This window comes from Pteropus medius, unplaced genomic scaffold (assembly GCF_902729225.1).
Source record: "Pteropus medius unplaced genomic scaffold, Ma_sr-lr_union100, whole genome shotgun sequence".
In the NCBI taxonomy this organism is placed as follows: Eukaryota; Metazoa; Chordata; class Mammalia; order Chiroptera; family Pteropodidae; genus Pteropus; species Pteropus medius.
Window position 1 is genome coordinate 1,409,455 of NW_024349801.1, and position 15,371 is coordinate 1,424,825.

General features: G+C 44.2%; 1 pseudogene; it reads left to right on the forward strand.

Annotated features, from left to right (window-relative positions):
* The first annotated feature begins 11,103 nt into the window (after nt 1-11,103).
* Nucleotides 11,104-11,222, forward strand: LOC120581031 (uncharacterized; annotated as a pseudogene).
* The last annotated feature ends 4,149 nt before the right edge of the window (nt 11,223-15,371 follow it).

Here is a 15,371-nt window from a genome sequence, read left to right on the forward strand (position 1 = left end):
AAAAATAAAAACTACGTGAAATAAAATTATTTGCATGATATTGCAGCCTTTAAACTATTGAACTAACTGGAGAAATGTAGCCAGAGAAAAAGAGACGTATTTTAACAGAAAAGTCGTGGTGCGCTTTTATGACACGTGCAGTTGCCAGTGTGATTAGTGACTATGGGCCTCTATTTAGCAAAATGGTAATGGCAGTGATGCGATGTCTGGAATCTGATCGGGCAGCAGGGCAGGTATGAGGGGAAGTATGAGGTTTCTACCTTTAATTCTTGTTATTCTAATGTGGTATATGTGAATTCTCGAACATCTGAATGAAATCTCCATCCTTGGAGAGGTAGGTTTAGTCTCTGAAACTGTATTTGTCTCCAGGAGGCTGCCGGCCCCTCCTCTTATTACTTCTGAGTTACTGGAGCCAGACCAAGACGGGGGCGGGGGAGGGGTGTGGGGGGCGGATTTCCTTTATTTTTACCCCCAGGGGGTAGCTGGGGAGCAGTCTACAGGCTGCTAAAGTATAGGACTATTTGGTGACCAAAAGAAGTGGGAAAAGAGTGATTTGAAAAACAGCTTTGTGGAGGTGATGAATGACTTTGCAACAGTAATAGCGAAAAATGGTGTAACCCATGAATGGTTGGTTACTTCTTGGAACAGGAAGCACTTAGGGGTTGTAGGAATTCCCAAGTCGCTTATGTGTCCTGGTTTCACCCTTTCTTAAACACTATCCTTCCCAAAAGTTCAAATAGATCCACGTTCTGTCAAAATCTTTAAAAATTTAGACTCTCGTTGTCATGTTCCTCATGGTCCTCCTTCCTGCTACCTCCCCAAAAGTGGCTTCTGTTTAAGCCACAACCTGATCTCCTAGGCGTTCTATACCAGCCCCTAGAAGCTGTCAAATGAGGACTCACTGCTTTTCTTGAGCAACTCTTGGCTCCTTTGTGTCTTTTGACTCTCTGCTATTCATTCTTAACAATATTTTTTTTCTGGCTTTATTAAAACATAATAGACAATTAGTTGCTCATATTTACATTGTACAATTCAATGAGTTTTTTTTTCATTTATAGTTGGCATACAATAATATACCAGTCTCAATTGTACAGCATAGGGATCAGATCCACAAAACTCGCAGTGATCATCCCACTAAATCTAGTACTCCTCTTTCCCTTGACATATTTATTACGACATCATTAACCATCTTCCCCATGCCACACTCTACATTTCCATGTCTATTCTGCAACTATCCATTTGTACCTCTTAATTTCTTTGCCCTTTTTTTTGCCATCCCCAAACCCCCTTCCCAACTAGTAGCCTTCAAAATATTCTCTGTATCTATGAGTTTACTTCCGCTTTTGTCATTGTTGTTTATTTTGTTCTTTAGATTCCGCATGTATGTGAAATCATGTGCTATTTGTCTTTCTCTATCTGACCCATTTCATTCAGTGCAATACACCCCAGGTTCATCAGAACAATATCTTTTTTCTATCCCCTTCCTTTTAGTCTGTGTGTGTCTTTTAATCTGAAGTGAGTCTCTTGTAGGCAGCATATGTAGGCAGTCTCTTGAGGCAGCACATATGGTAGGTCTTGTTTTCTTATCCATTCAGCCACTGTCTTTTGGTTGGAGCATTTCATTCTTTTCATTTGAGGTACTTGTTGATATGAATGTAGTTTTTATTATTCTTTATTCCTGTTTTTGATACATGTTTTTTTCTTCTTAAAGAAGTCCCTCCAGGGGTGGTTCCATAGAGTAGTGGTTAACACGTCTACTTTACACGCAGAAGGTCTTGGGTTCAAGTCCCAGCAGAGCCACGGCCCATATCCCGAGCGCGCCAGGCCCCCTGGGTGTGCCAGGCCCCAGGTGTGTGCCGTGAGTGTGTGTGAGGAGATGTCCCGCCTTGAGAGATCCAGTTCTTAAGGGGAAAACGGCAACATCTGTAGGTCAGAGGTAGAAGGCGGGGGGATGATTAAAAAATAAAAAAATAAATTACAAATAAATAAAATAAAAATTAAAAACAATAAAATAGTTTAAAAAAGAAGTCCCTCCAACATTTCCTATAATACTAGCTTGGTGCTGATAAATTCCTTTAGCTTATTTTTGTCTGGGAAGCTCTTTATCTGTCTTTTGACTCTAAACGATAGCTTTGCTGGATAAAGTATTCTTGTTTGTAGCTCCTGGGTCTTCATCACGTCGAATATTTTGTGCCAAGTCCTTCTGTCCTTCATGGTTTCTTTTGAGAAATCAGCTACCAGTCTTATGAGTGCTCCCTTGTAGGTAACTATCTGCTTTTCTCTTGCTACTTTTAAGATTCTCCCTTTGTATTTAACCTTTGGCATTTGAATTATGATGTGTCTTGGTGTGGGCCTCTTGGGGTTCATCTTTCTTGGGACTCTCTGAGCTTCCTGGAGTGTTATGTCTATTTCCTTCACCAAGTGAGGGAAGTTTTCCAACATTATTTCTTCAAATAGCTCTTCAACGTCTTGTTTTCCTTCCAGTACCCCTATGATATGGATAATTTTACATTTAATAGTGTCCCATAGGCTCCTTAAATTATTAGTACGGTCTTGGCTTCTTTTTTCTTGCCATTCTGATTGAGTGTCCTTGGCTTCCTCATCCTCTATATCAGTGGTTCAGTCTCTTCTTTATCCACTCTGTTGATTCCATCTAATATACTCTTCATCTCAGATAATGTGTTCTTCATTTCAGACTGGTTTCCTTTTATAATTTCCATTTTCATTTTTATATTTTTTATCTCTTTGTTAAAGTTCTCACTGAATTCATCTACACTTCCCCTAAGTTTATTGAGCATCTTTATAACCCGTGTTTTGAACTCTGCATCTATTAGATTACTCGACTCCATTATTCCTGGATCTCTGTTCTGGTCTCTCATATGGTTTCTGCTTCTTTGTCCTCCCATTTTGGCTGCCTTTCCGTGTCTGTTTCTATGTACTAAGCAAAGCTCTTAAGTCTCCCAGTCTTATTAGTGTGGCTTTGCGTAGTAGGTGTCCAGTGGCACAGTCCTGAGATGGGTCAGCTGCAGGCCTAATTTAGCCCCCGCTTGTTCCCCACCAGGGCCACCTGTTAAGATTCAGCAAGCAATCCACAGGTGCTCTGCTTCTAGTTGCCTCAGGAGGCCACACCAGAAACCAAGGCCAGCTGCCACCAGTCTGAGTCTAGGTGCTGCTCAGCAAGGAGCACCTGACTCGCTCAGGATATACCTGGATGTGGCGTGGGTGGGGCTGCGAGTTGGGGGAGGAGGAGTTTCAAGGAATCCTCTGGGCGGAGCGACCTCTGTTATCCAGTTTGATGATATCTTAGCTATAGCAGCGCTGGATCAGCACACTGAGAGGGGAAAGGCTCAACAGAGGAACAATGGATACCACCGGCACTTCTGCCAGGGAAAAAGCCTCACCTCTGGCCCTCAGTCGAACAACTCAGTGTCCCTCTGTAAGTCCCTAGTCCCCTCTGCACCCCCTTGAGCAGCCAACCTGGCTTTGGTGCTCAGAGCGAGCGAGTCTGTCATCACGAAGTCCGCTCGCGGACATGGCCCCTTTAAGAAGTGTCTGCAGCTGCCACTGCCACAGCCTCCATCTCACTCAGTCACTCGGGGACGGGGCAACCTCACATCTTCACCCTCTCCTACCTTCTACTGTTGCAGGTTGATGTCTTATTTCTCTCCCTAGTTGTAGTGCTTCTATTCATCTAGATCCCAGATGACTTTCCTTGCTGTTTGCTCCGTATTTCTGTCACAACTTTGATTTGGTTTTAAGAGGGATGAACAAAGCCTTTATCATCTATGCCCCAAGACTCTACTATTCATTCTTGCTCCTGCTTCTTTGACCCCCTTTTAATCTCAGAAAACTCTAGAATTAATGGTCTTCGGTGGTGAGTATGGATGAATAAAATGTGACACTTAAATCGGGAGCCTTTCTTATGACCTCAACCGGGGTTTTTGTTCGGGACTTTTTATATCGTTTTGTTTTGTTTTTACAAAGTTTTCTCTCCATGTTACCAAACTAGAAGGGGTTCATTTGCCTTTGCGCATGAAAACCAAATGAGACACGAGACGTTTACAGCAAAGAAAGTAAAGGTTTATTATTTAAGGAAATGGTGCCAAGCCTGGAGACACAGGTGAGCTAGTGCTCAAAGACCTGGTTCCCCGATGGCCTCTAGGGGATAGGTTATACAGGGGAAAACCCATTAGTCATGGTACTTACGGTAGTTGAGTTTGTGGACTCTACTGATTGGTCTGGGCTAGGGTAGGAGGCAGGTGATATTGCCTCAGGGCCTGATGTTAGTCATGGCATGTTCTGTCTGGTTTCAAGGGAATGTAGCCGGTGGAGTTGTCTCACCTTCATGGATAGGTCAAGATGTTATCTTTAGTTTGACTGAAACTGTTTCTGTGGTCAACAGACCGGAGGCTATCTTTCTAAGACTGTTAGATGCTGACCAGAGTCTAGTGTCCTGAGGGCTTAATAATTAAGGGAGTAGTCGTGCATTATAGTCAAAAGCAGAAGGATATGGAAAGAAAAGAAGCAAGTGAGTCATGGTGCTATTAGACAAGACAAGGCCATTTAAATCAAGCAGAAAAAAAGAGAAAAAGTCATTTTAAAGAAGTGAAGTTTTAGCACAGTTACATCCACTGAAATCCCACACCAATGTCTGTATTATAATGTGACCTAGACCAATGTGTGGTTTTGTTTTTTTACCCTTCCTTGAGAGAATGACAATGGAGAGAACTATTTAACAAGGTCCTGGTTTCTCTTGCGCCAGAATAGCTTAACTTGCCTGCTTTTATGTGCACCTTTGTACTGTTGGCTTGGTAGATGGTATTCTTATGGGCAATATTGGTACCTGTAGAGAGATGACAACTTGGTCTCTTGTTTGCAAGCCCTTCTCCCATCAGTCCTAGGTTAGACTCTGTCCAACTATGCAGGGGTGTTGGTTTCTGAGTGCTGCAGCAGTGGGCATAATGAATCATTTACCCAGGGGATATAAAAGACATACAAAGTGAAGTAACTTTGATCATTGGTTTCGATAGCTAGTAGCTAGGAAGGGGCTTTTAGAGAGATACCTAGGTTGAAAGGTTTTTTTTTTTCCAAACTATTTGTTGTAGATGATGAAAAGGTAGTCTGCCCTCTTCATGTCTACTCTTTCCAAGCGGTTGTATCCAAAAAAAGTGTTTTTTCCCTGCTCCTCTACCATCCTCTATGAAAACAGAAATGGGATCTATGTCCTGCTCCTCAATACATATAAAATTTGTACAAAAATATCTTCTATTGAATGATTTGTAATCTGTAGAGTTAATATCTGAGAGATGTCTTGAGATGTGAATCCCATCCTTTGGGGTGTGGGGTTTTTTATTTTCTCTAAATAAATCTGATCTTTAAAGTTAAAAAAAGAGAGTGAGAGAATGTTTTAGGTGAAGGAACATGTACAAAGGCTCCCGGGTGAGGGGGCAGGGAGGGAAGAGTTTGAGGGAACACGAGGCAAGGGAGGTCAAATCCTTCCTTGCAGACCTCATGGCTCTCTGGCTCATGCCCTGCCTCAAACAGCCATCTATGCCTGCTCAGCCAGGGCCCTGTGGTGCCGAGACATGTAGGGTTTTCAAAGTGGAATCAGCAGAAATGAGTGGAAGAGGGCAGGAGCTGAAGCAGAGAGAGAATTAGGTGGATTCCAGAGATTTAAAAGACCGGACCCTGAGATGAGCCAGTGCCAGGGCCCAGCAGCCAAGCCTGCATGGAAAAAGGAAGAGGGAGAGGAGAAGGGGGTGGGAGAGAGAATGAGAAAGAGGGAGAGAGAGGATAAGAGAGAGGAGAGAGAGAGATTGAGAGAGAATGAGAGAAAGACATTGAGAAAGAGAAAGAAACGTAGAGAGAGGGAGTAAGGGAAGACAGAAGAACAGGGGAGAGCCTCAGAGTGGGCTCCCCAGGCCTCAAAGTCTCCCAACCCTGTTCTCACCAGCCAGGGCTTGCGAAATGTCAGCGTGGACCCACTTGTCCTCCTCAGTCCGGAGATGACTGAGTGACTGTCACCTCCTTGACTCCTGAGCAGCTAGGCTCAGTGGGATGGGGTTACCTCTATCCAGAGAGATACTTCCACACTCCTAGATACTCCTAGACCTGAAGTCTAGGTCGCCCTGGGCAACCTCTGGGTCTCTGCATGGGCTTCCCATCAGCTCTAAAGATTCCTCAGGTGTCCAACACCTGAAAGAGAAACTTCTCCTGGCCCCATATTTCCCAGTCTCTACAGAGAGCCCAGTCCCTAGTGCTCTGGTGCTGCCCACACCCAGCATCTCTAATGTCTGCACAGTCCCCACCCCTGCTGTGTTCGCCTGGCTCTGTCTGCTCCTTAAATGCCAGGTCCTGGGCCTGTCTCTTCTTGTCCCATGCTCCTTTTGGATGAGTCTGCCTGAGACTTGCATGTCCATAGTTCCCTTCACAGTCTCAGTGAGCTTCAGTTGTGGGGCCACTGGCCTTCAGACCAGTGGCCTTCCTCCTACCACTGTGCAAGGGGCACATACAGGTCATTTAATCAAAGTTAGAACTTGTTCTGTAGACACAGAGACAGGCTCATAAAGGTATAAGCAGCTCATAATAGTGGTCTGAATAGACCACTCACTCTACAGAGGGCAGATCTTTGCAGGGCCTCCCTGGGCAGTTATGATACACGCACTGCACAAAGGCACCCAACCAAGGGGTGAGTGGAGCTGGAATCTAGCCCAGACTACACTCGCCAAGTCATGTGCCCTGGAGGAAGGTGCATCTTGTCCTACCTGTCCCTCCACAAGCCATGAATCCACAGCACTATGTCCCCTCGGAGGAAGCTGCTTTATAAAATTGCACAGAAGTAGACAATTTCATTAATTTTATTTAATTTTTTATTTTATATTATCATAGCCCTGTGACTTTCTAATCCTGAACTCTGCCATATTTATTATTATTACTTACTTTCAAGGGATCATGTTTACCTTTGGAGGCCCTCAAATGTTTGAACGGAGTTGTTCTTTGCGAATTTGTATTTTTATTCTTAAAATGTCGACCAGTCATGGCTCTCTTTCCAGAAGTATCACCTGTGCGGGACCCACCCCCAGGTTTCAGGGGCAGGAGGCCAAATGGGCCCACCGCCTCAGTGTGGGAAAGCATCTGCAGGCACATGCACACCCACTGCCTGGCCAGCACCCCTCCCCACCTAGGAACTCCATGCGACAGGAGAGGAAAAAGACAAGATGAGAAGTCCTCAGGGGCTGGCTCTCATCCTCGGGGGCTGGCTCTCATCCTCAGGGGCCTTCTCATCTCTCATCCCCAGGGGCTGGCTCTCATCCTCGGGGGCTGGCTCTCGTCCCAGGGAAATGAGTGGAGATTGTGTATCCAGAATGCATTCTGTGTCTGGTCCTTTGGCTTGACGTAATTGTTTTGAGATGTATCCAAGTTGAGACAAGTATCCATAGATACTTTTCATTGCTGAATAGAATCCATTTACAAATATACGATTTATCAATTCGCTTGTTAATGGACATTTAGGTTGTTTCCAATTCGAGGCCGTTATAAATCAAGCTGCTATGAACATTGGGACACAAATTTTTATGTGGACATATGTTCTAATTTCTTTGGGGTAAATACCTAGGGCTGGATTTGCCACATTGTGGGAGTACATGCAGGTTTAACTGTATAAGAACCCCTCCAGTACATAAGGACAAATACTATATGATTCCACTTATCTCAGGTACTTAGAATAGCCAGATTCATAGAGGCAGAAAGTAGAATGATGGCCGCCAAGATCTGAGGGAAAGGAGGGAATGAGAAGTCAGTGTTTAATGAGTATGAAGTTTCGGTCTGGGAAGATAACAAAGTTCTGGAGCTGGATGGTGGCCATGGTTGCACCACAATGTGAATATATTTAATGCCACTGAACCGTATATTTTAACATGGTGAAAATGATAAATATGTAAATTGCCAGACCTATTTTCTTGTACCATTTTCCATTCCCACCAGCCAGCGCTGTGTGACAGTTCTGGTTATTGCATACCCTCACCGACACTGGGTGGTATCAGTCACTGTGGGAAAGAGATTTAAGGAAAAGTGGATCTTGGCGTTTGGCCCCTGGTGCTCAGCTGGCATTGGGCCTGGGCCCCTCATCCTGGGTGCTGTGCGCAGGAGTAGACAGTGGCAGTCACCAGCCTGGGCGGCTAAGGGGTGCCCTCTCCAGGCCTGGGGCAGCACAGGTTGGGCTGGGCTGGCATGCAGATCCCACACCCAAAGGCTGAGTCTCCTAGGTGCTGAATTCTGAATCCTCTTTTAAGACTGGAAATGTCATACACTCAAAATACTGCAGAGCAGGCCTGGGCAGCACATGGAGGGCTCAGTGTGACTAGGTCACATGGCTCTGTTCCGGCTGGGCTGGTGTCAGCAGTTAGAGTAGCTGGCAGTTCAGAGGTGGGAGAGGGGACGTGGCTGGTCTGCACCTCATCAGTTTTCCTAGAGTTAGTGAGCCCCAAGTGTGGAGTCCCGTGGTACCTGATCTTTCTGTCCTCGCAGGCTTGACTTTTCCTCATTTTTGAGTGGGGTGGGGTGGGTGGTGGTAGTGGTGTTGGGAGGCTTGCAGGAGCCTGCCAGGCTGCTTTTACTGACTGAGTGTCCCTAAAAAGCAGGACAAAGATAGTGGCTGGTTACAAAAGTGAGTTTCAAATGGGAGGAATCCATGAGGCAGTTTCCTTGAACTCATCAAGACACCTGGCCAAGGGCTTGGGGCGGGGCTGACTCCCTGTCTTCCTGCTGGGTGCTTGGGGCTTTCTTGCCCCTCAGTCCTTTGTTTTCAATCCACCTGTGAGGTAACACTCCTTAAAGAGAGCAGCGAGTGGAAGTGCAGATGGCCCTGCCTTTCAACTAACTCCTGCCACTGAGGTGCAAGTGCCACCTTGAGGTTGTTGTAGCTGCCAGCCCCCGACAGACACATGGACCACCAGAAATCAGTGAGTTAGGAAACACATTCTTTATTCAGCCAGCTGGGTCTGCCAGGGGTACGCAGACCCCAAATTAAGCAGCCCCGAAATGTAGAGGTACAGGGTTTTTAAACCCTAAACCCCTATTCTTCATCCTGTTTGAACACACAAGTCTATTTTTCTTCTTTTGACTAACTGTCAACCCACAGGTTGGTTGTGCAAGCGGGGGGTACAGAAGCAGAAAGCTTATTGTTAGAGCGTTATGTTCCCATGGGCGATAGCCAAGCAGTAATTTTCCGACCAGCGCAAGGTCACCAGGGTGCCACTGCTCTGGAATATCATCCATGTTTCACTGTGTTCAAGAGGATCCTGGGTGTTTATTAAAAAGTAATTCTTTGAAAACAAAGGGTCCAGACCATGTGCCGTATATGTAGCATACTGTCGACAATATAAGAACATCCAAAACTGTAGGAAAATTTTTTAAGAGTTTATTTTAGCAAAACTGAATTGAATCTCCGGAAAATAACAGTTTGCAGCTTCTTTTGTGCATTTGAAATTAAGGAAGGTCCTAAGGAAGATTACATGGAGGTGGGAGAAGCAAGGTGGGGTTTGGTTTACAGGACAGTTACATTGAGGCTTAATTTGGTTTACAGGACAGTTATGTTGAGGCTGAAGTTATCTTGAGGCTTAATACCCGCTTTGAGGGGTATCACTTCTGGCATTTCAACGGTGTATTAACCTAGATGCACAAGAACAATGGATGTGGCTGGCTTAAACCTTTCAGTAAAGAAGTTTTAGGCCTGTGGCGGGACTATTCACCATAGGAATTTATATTCAGATCGCCCTGTGCGGTTACTTTCTGTAGAATCCCTATTTTTCTTCCACAATACCAGCGTTGGTTTGCAAGCAACAGAAACTAACTGCCTAAATTTAAGGTAAATAAGGAAATGTTTTGGAAATGTACACTGTGGTTCACACATGCTTTGAGAATGACAGAAATCAGGACAGCCCTGGGAGTTCAGTAGTTGGACTCCGTCAATCTGTGAATGAAATAGGGCTCTGTAATAAACCTGACAAACTCAGTGACCAAAAGTAATCTCACAAGGCGACCTGGTAGTAAATTCTTATCAGGACAGGTCATGGTAGGACAGGTCTTACCCTAGGCCTGTTAAAGGTTTACCTTTGTCCTGTCCATTGTTCTTATGTATCTAGGTTAACATACCTTTGAAATGCCAGGAGTAATTCAGACCTCTGGAGGCATAATCACCCTTAAGGGAGCATATAATCTTGTTAAATATTTTGTAAGCCAATCATAGAGATTTCCCTGTCTTTCTTCCTCCCACCTGCATGTAATAATCTTCCTTACTTTGCCTTCTTAATTCTAAATGTATGTAAAAAGCCGCAATACTGTCATTGCTCGGAGCATTTGAGATCGTTTTTTTCCTAGCACATTGTCAGTTTGGCTCAAATAAACTCTTGAACCTTTCCCATGCTTCTTCCCTCAGGATACAAAATCCTATGAAAGGGTGACCTCTAGGATGAGCTGGGGTCACAAGCCATCCCTGTGTCTGGAGAAGTAGGTTCTTTGGGTGATAGACCACCAGAATCCCATAGGCAGGGTCAGTTCCCCTAAGAGGTGGATCTAGGGCAAATAGAAACAAGATTACCAAAAATGATAACTCATTACTAAAGACATATGATTACTCAGAACCCTCTTCCCCTGACCTTGCCAGCTAATACACCTTTTCATCATGTGTTAACAATGTGTTTGAAAGAGGGACAATGATAATGAACAGTGATAAGTTATGGGATTAGGGAGCAGGATGGGGAGTCACGTTTTAGGGGGAAAAAAATAGATAAAACTCTCAAGTAGAGTACTGGTTTCCTCAAGGAGGTTACCCGTAAAAAACTACGTTATTTTTGGACACATGAAAACACACGAAAATGATGGATGCACCAATAGCAAAAGCAACAAAAGTAAAAAGTAAACGATGAAACTATATCAGATTAAAAGGCTTCTTCACAGCAAAGGAAATCATCAGCAAAGTGAAAACCAGCCTACAGAGTGGGAGAAAATATTTGCAAATCATATATCTGATAAGGAGTTAATATCCAAAATATATTTTAAAACCCGTACAACTCAATAGAAAAAGAAAAAAGAAAAAATCTGATTGTCTATGGCCATGCTACCCTGAACAAGCTCAATCCTGTCTGATCTCAGAAGCTAAGCAGGGTTGAGCCTGGTTAGTATTTGGATGGGAGACCACCTAGGAAGACCAGGTGCTGTAGGCGTAAAAAATAAAAAATAAAAAAACAAAGGATTGTAAACTGACAAGGTCCTTGCAATCTGTGAGGTCGACCAAGTGTTGCCTTGCCTAAAAAAAAAAAAAAAAAAAAAAAAATTAAAAAAATGGGCAGAGGAATTAAATAGACATTTTTCTAAAGAAGACGTACAGACAGCCAACAGATACATGAAAAGTTGCTCAACATCACTAATCACCTGAAAAATGCAAATCAAAACTACAATGAGATATCATTTGGCACCTCTTAGAATGGCTGTCATCAAAAAGACACGAAATAACAAGTGTTGGCAAGGGTATGGAGACAAGGGACCCCTGTGCACAATTGGTGGGAATGTAAATTGGTGCCGCTACTATGGAAAACAGTATGGAGGTTCCTCAAAAAGTTAAAAATAGAACTATCAAATGATACAGCAATTCCACTTCTGGGTACTTACCTGAAGAAAATGAAAACACTAACTCAAAAAGATATATGCACATCCGTATTTACTTCGGCATTATTTACAATAGCTAAGACATGAAAACAACTTAAGTTTCCATCAGTGGATGAATGAATAAAGAAAGTGTGTTATAGTTGTCTCTCTGTGTCCATGGGAGATTGATACCCTGCGGATACCAAGATCCGTGAATGCTCAAGGCCCTTATATAAAATGATGTACTATTTGCATATAATCTATACACATCCTCCCATATACTTTAAATTGATCTCTATATCACTTGTAATATCTAACGCAATGTAAATGCTATGTATACAGTTGTTATACTGTATTATTTAGGGAATAATGACAAGAAAAAAAGTACCATTGTAGGCAATAACATAACATTTTTTTCAAATATTTCGATTCTTGGTTGATTGATTCCATGGACACAGAATCTGTGGATGTGGAGGGCCGACTGTATATATGTGTGTATTTATACACACACACACACACACACACACACACACACACACTGTAATATACAATAGAATACCATTCAGCCATAAAAAGGAAATCCTTCCATTCTTGACAACGTGGATGGAACTTAATGGTATTATACTAAGTGAAATAAGTCAGAGAAAAATGAATGTATATATAGTCCCTTAAATGGAGACTTTACACACACACACACACACACACACACACACACACACACACACACACAAACCAAACTCATAGATATAGAGAACAGATTGGTAGTTGCCAAAAAGGCGGGTGGCGGGGGTGGAAAAAATAGGTGAAGAGTTTCACGAGGTACAACTTCTAGTTATAAAATAAATAAGTGCTGGAGGCGTAATGCACGGCACAATGCTGATAGTTAATAATACTGTATTATATATTTGAGAGCTGCTGAGAGAATAGATCGTAAAAGTTCTCATCACAATCTAAAAAATTTTTGTAACTATGTGAAGTGACAGATGTCAAGTAGACCTACCATGGTGATCCTTTTGCAATACATACAAATATCATTATGTCATACACCTGAAATTAATGTTTTACATTAATTATATCTCCAAAAATAAATGAACAAAGTTCAAAGGTAATATTGCACTCTTCCAATGTTTCTCAGATATATATAGATTTAGACTGTCTCCCAGATAAGCGTTTTTAAATGGTTAATTGTTTTATGGTTAGCCTGTAAGTCCTTCACATTTAAAGACTGTTGATTCCACTGACTTTTCACGAGTTCTGCGGGTTGGAATTCAGGTAGGTATGTGGTCTTCTGGGACCACCACCCCTCGACCCGACCCGCCAAAGCTCTGAACTACCGTCAACACCAGTGGGAAGGAAAATAAGACAGTGAACTTAGGAACAGAAAAAAAGTTTGAAAACTCGGAGGCAGGCCTGGAACAAATTTTAAGTGGTAAAGGCAGATCCAGCACCTGTCTGAAGGTTTGACGCTGCCTCTGTCACAGAGGAAGATGACTCAGAGGACGAGATGCCAAGAGGCTGTGGATTTTGCACTGTCAGGCTAGACATGTCTTTAACAACCATTACAGGAGAAGGGAACCAAACGTGCCCCAGAAAAAGATGATAAAATAAAATGCAGATGGCATTGATATCTTCAAACGGCCAGCATCTTTGCAACTGGAAAGAAGCACAGTATGAAAGTGAAGATCAAAGCTTGAGCAGAAAACTAAATAACAAAATTTATGGGAAAAAAATGTGAAATTTTTTAGGAAATTAACTGTAAGAGGAAATTGAATGGGATGGAGTAAAACTTCAGCCATGGAGTAGAAGAGCTAGACACATAATGAGCCAGAGGTTTTAAAGAATTTGGGGAAAAGTGTGTTTTTTAAACAAATCCAGATTATTTTTCCGGGGTGGAGGAGACTTATGCTAATTGGTTGAATATTCACTCTACTGGGGAAAAACAAAAAAAGAAGAAAAGAAATGTTCACCATGGACCAAAAATGAACTGAAATAGATTTCTGACCTTCGACAAAGGATCTTCATCCCCAGACGTCCCCAGCTCAGCCCTTGGCAGAGGCCCAAGGAGACAGGGGGGCCTCTGGGCTCACAGAAGGCTGGAATCGAACGCATCACCTACAGTCCTCACCGCTCCATGTCAGGTGTGCCCGTACCAGCCCCATCTTTCAGAATCGGAACTTGATGCTTGCACAGAGGTTAAGTACCCCTGAGGCCACGTGGTTGATGCGGCAGAGCAGGTGGGAGGTGACTTGGGGACTCCTATCCACCACCCCATCCTGCCCTCCCCACTTGGTTTCTGTTAGAATATCCGCCCTCTGGGGCCAACCTTGACCCAGGGAGTAGTCTGTAGTGTTTTGTAAATAAGGCCAGGCGCTATATTTGAGTGCAGCTGCAGTGTTAGCAAATACTTTACAAGTGGTTCAAACAGGCTTGTGGGCAGGTCCTGTCTAGGGCCGCAGGTCCCACCCCGGCCGCTGGCCTCCATGCTCCTGGTGGAGGAGTCCCTGAGGGAGCACTCTGCCGGGGGCTCTGGCCATGGCGTTAGAGGAGCAGGTGCCCCATGAACAGGCATAGCTTTACTAAGGGGACAGGCAAAAATGTCCACATCAGGACTCTCACTCTGGGACAGCAAGGGTCCCCACGTAGTCCTGTGGCTTAAGAGAAGACCCTGAGAAGTCTGCCCTTCTCTCAGGTCAGCCTGTCCCAAATGGCTCCCTAAATGATCCGCAATGACTCACTTAGCTCTATCCTGTGACCTCGGGTCTCATCCGGATTTCTAAGATGCTGTTAAATTTACCCCAATGCAAAACTGTGGAGGAACCGGCAGGGATAACAGCGACAGTGCTTCTGGTCCCCGGCTCTTCCAATCCCAGAGGAAGGCCTTATCTGAGATACGGAATTAGAGCTGCTCCCTGAATCACCTCTGATGGGAAGGAGTGGTCTGCCCCCAGCCCCTCCGGGCATAGCTGGAGCACCTCTGCTCCTCCCTGAGAAAGCCAGACCTCTGGGGGTAGGAGCAGAGCGTCGTGGCCTTGACGTGCTTCTTTCCCTCTTGGGGCCTCAGTTTCCCCATCAAGTAAGTGAGAGTGTGGAGCTGGTGATGTTTTGTGCCTCTTTTCCACTCTACAATGGTGAATGTGGGACTGGGCCACTTTAACAGCCACACCATCAAATCGAACAGACGTGTGGCCAGAGGCGCGGGCACAGGTGGGGCAGGTGGAGCAGGGACCTGAGGGAGGAGGCCACACTGCTGTGTCCGCATTTGTCAAACTCCCTTGTGGTTCCAGGTGGCACCAACTCATCCCTGGCAAAGGTGAATGGGAGGGACTCGCCACCCTCCCATCAGCTTGGTCAGACCAAGGACCTTGGGAGGAAATTCCTGGGTGGGGAAGAAAAAGTCTGCCCTGACAAGCGAGTTACAAGCGTGATGATCCCTGTTTGTGCTGACGGGCTGGAATCGTAAATATAGCCTATTAAGGTAATAAAAGAGTTGGTTCCAACGTTTATCTCCTCTGGTTCTAGTCTTTAGAGAGATTTCTCCTTATGGGCCGTAGCTGATTTGGGGGAACCTGGTTAAGAAAAAAAAATTGATCTAGACAAATGAACAAAACAAAAACATTTCTGGAGAAAAACTGGGTTGCCTGATCCTTCCCTTTTTGTGTGGTGTATCCAAGTTTCATTGCTTTAAAAAAAAAAAGTTTAATTATTACCTTGTTGACCTCTGTACCTGC